The following is a 3,746-nucleotide window of genomic DNA, read 5'->3' on the forward strand; positions in this document are numbered from 1 at the left end:
TTGCAAAGGCAGGATGAGTTCTGCAACCTTACCCTTGTAAAGTGGATCAAGAAGGGTTGCCAGCCAGTAATGATCCCTCTCCTTGATACCACGAATCCTAGGGTCCTTTCTCAGGCTTTTCAGAAGCAGAGAGGCCATGCAGCGTAAGTTTGCAGAGGCATTCGATTCCGAGTCCTCTGGGTCACTAAGGATTACATGATCAGTAACTACCTCCTCCCAGTCATGTACAACTTCTTGGGTTTCTGGGGACTGAGAACCATCCCTTGAAGACTGCTGCTGAGTATTATCCTCTACATCCATGCTGACACAATCCTCCTCCTCCTCTTCCTCCTGTGTGTTTGGCGGGTCTGCAGGAATGCTATCTGGATAAAGGGGACCTTGAGAGGTAAGGAAGTCCTTCTCTTCCTCCCGCTGTTCTGCCTCAAGTGCTCTGTCCATAATTCCATGAAGTGTGTGCTCCAACAGAGGGACAGTGTCACTGATGCATGCTTTGTCAGTGCTCACCATCCTTGTGGCCTCCTCAAATGGTGACAGGACAGTGCATGCATCCTTGATCAGTAGCCACTGGCATGGTGAAAAGAAGCCAAGCTCCCCTGAGCCTGTCCTGGCGCCATACTCACACAGGTACTCATTGATGGTCCTCTGCTGCATGTGCAGCCACTGCAGCATTGCTAATGTTGAGTTCCACCTGTTGGGCATGTCACAAATGAGACGGTTGGTGGGCAGGTTGCATTCCCTTTGAATGTCAGCCAGCCGAGCACTGGCATTATATGACTGGCAGAAATGACCACAGACTTTTCTAGCATGCCTCAGGAGATCCTGTAAGCCTGGGTACCTGCTCAAGAACCGCTGCACCACCAAATTCAGGATGTGTGCCAAACATGGAACATGGGTCAAGTGTCCCTGTCGGAGGGCGGAGAGAGGGTTGGTGCCAAGGTCACATACAACCATTCCTGGCTGAAGCTGGCATGGTGCCAATCACCCCTGAGCCTGCGCCTGCAGAGCTAAAAGAATCTCTGCCTCAGTGTGGCTCCTGTCCCCTAGGCAGACCAACTCAAGCACCGCGTGACATCTTTTAGCCTGACTGCTTGCATAGCCCCTTGAACACTTACAGAGCACCGCTGGTTCAGAGGACAAATCTGCAGATGCCATAGAGGAAGAAGAAGAGGAGGGGTGGAATAGAGCTGTGGCAGAATCGCCACTAGCATTTTGGAGGCATGGTGGTGGAACAAGCTCCAACAACACTGAACCCTTTCCTGCATCCTTCCCAGCTGCCAGCAGAGTTACCCAGTGTGCCATGAAGGAAAGGTAACATCCCTGCCCATGCCTGCTGGATCATGATTCAGCGGTAATATGCACATTACTGCTGACCGCCCTGTCCAACGAGGCCAAAACATTGCCTTCCACATGCCGGTAGAGAGCTGGAATGGCCTTCCGTGAAAAGAAATGGCGTTTTGGAACCTGCTACTGAGGTACAGCACATTCCACAAATTCACGAAAGGCGGCAGAGTCTACCAGCTGAAAAGGCAGCAGTTGCAGTGCTAGCAATTTGGCCAAGCTAGCATTTAGATGCTGAGCATGTGGATGGCTGGGACCGAATTTCTTTTTTCGTTTCAGCAACTGGGGTAGTGAAATTTGCCTGCTAAAATCAGATGGTGGTATACTGCTAACAGATTGGCTGCAATTACTTGGGACACCTATTGCTATACTTTCATTCCTCTCAGTGCAGGTTTTTGAGAGGACTGGAGGTATAGTGGGGTTGGAGATCCCAGATGAGTAGCAAGGAGAAGTCCACCTTTTTTTTTGACGTGGATCTTTCAAGTGCTGTTGCCAATGGACTGCATGGCAGGTCATCATATGTCTGATAAAGCATGCGGTGCCCAAGTGGTTGCTGTTCTGGCCACACTTGACATACAGTGGGGACGGAAAGTATTCAGACCCCCTTAAATTTTTCACTCTTTGTTATATTGCAGGCATTTGCTAAAATCATTTAAGTTCATTTTTTCCTCATTAATGTACACACAGCACCCCATATTGACAGAAAAACACAGAATTGTTGACATTTTTTCACATTTATTAAAAGAGAAAAACTGAAATATCACATGGTCCTAAGTATTCAGACCCTTTGCAGTGACACTCATATATTTAACTCAGGTGCTGTCCATTTCTTCTGATCATCCTTGAGATGGTTCTACACCTTCATTTGAGTCCAGCTGTGTTTGATTATACTGATTGGACTTGATTAGGAAAGACACACACCTGTCTATATAAGACCTTACAGCTCACAGTGCATGTCAGAGCAAAGGAGAATCATGAGGTCAAAGGAACTGCCTGAAGAGCTCAGAGACAGAATTGTAGCAAGGCACAGATCTGGCCAAGGTTACAAAAAAATGCAGCACTTAAGGTTCCTAAGAGCACAGTGGCCTCCATAATCCTTAAATGGAAGACGTTTGGGGATGACCAGAACCCTTCCTAGAGCTGGCCGTCCGGCCAAACTGAGCTATCGGTAGAGAAGAGCCTTGGTGAGAGAGGTAAATAAGAACCCAAAGATCACTGTGGCTGAGCTCCAGAGATGCAGTTGGGAGATGGGAGATAGTTGTAGAAAGTCAACCATCACTGCAGCCCTCCACCAGTCGAGGCTTTATGACAGAGTGGCCTGACGGAAGCCTCACCTCAGTGCAAGACACATGAAAGCCCGCATGGAGTTTGCTAAAAAAACACCTGAAGGACTCCAAGATGGTGAGCAATAAGATTCTCTGGTCTGATGAGACCAAGATAGAACTTTTTGGCCTTAATTCTAAGCAGTATGTGTGGCGAAAACCAGGCACTGCTCATTACTTGTCCAATACAGTCCCAACAGTGAAGCATGGTGGTGGCAGCATCATGCTGTGGGGGGTGTTTTTCAGCTGCAGGGACAGGACGACTGGTTGCAATCGAGGGAAAGATGAATGCGGCCAAGTACAGGGATATCCTGGATGAAAACCTTCTCCAGAGTGCTCAGGACCTCAGACTGGGCCGAAGGTTTACATTCCAACAAGACAATGACCCTAAGTACACAGCTAAAATAACGAAGGAGTGGCTTCACAACAACTCTGTGACTGTTCTTGAATGGCCCAGCCAGAGCCCTGACTTAAACCCAATTGAGCATCTCTGGAGAGACCTAAAAATGGCTGTCAACCAACGTTTACCATCCAACCTGACAGAACTGGATCGGATATACAAGGAGGAATGGCAGCGGATCCCCAATTCCAGGTGTGAAAAAATTGTTGCATCTTTCCCAAAAAGACTCATGGCTGTATTAGATCAAAAGGGTGCTTCTATTAAATACTGAGCAAAGGGTCTGAATACTTAGGATCATGTGATATTTCAATTTTTCTTTTTTAATAAATCTGCAAAAATGTCAACAATTCTGTGTTTTTTTTTGACAATATGGGGTGCTGTGTGTGTACATTAATGAGGAAAAAAAATGAACTTAAATGATTTTAGCAAATGGCTGCAATATAACAAAGAGTGAAAAATGTAAGGGGGTCTGAATACTTTAGGTCCCCACTGTAGGTTGCAAACAGCAATTTGTTGCATACGTGTCGAAAAAGGCCCACACCAAGGAACTTTTAAAAGTCAGAGAAGAGTCAGCAGTACCCTGCACCTGTGGAGCTCTGCAGTGTGATGCAATAGGGTGGCTGCCCTAAAGCTGCCCCTTAGAGGCATCCTACCTCGTTGGAGTTGTGCCTCCTCCTCCTCTCTTC

This window comes from Aquarana catesbeiana, linkage group LG03 (genome assembly GCF_042186555.1).
Source record: "Aquarana catesbeiana isolate 2022-GZ linkage group LG03, ASM4218655v1, whole genome shotgun sequence".
NCBI lineage: Eukaryota > Metazoa > Chordata > Amphibia > Anura > Ranidae > Aquarana > Aquarana catesbeiana.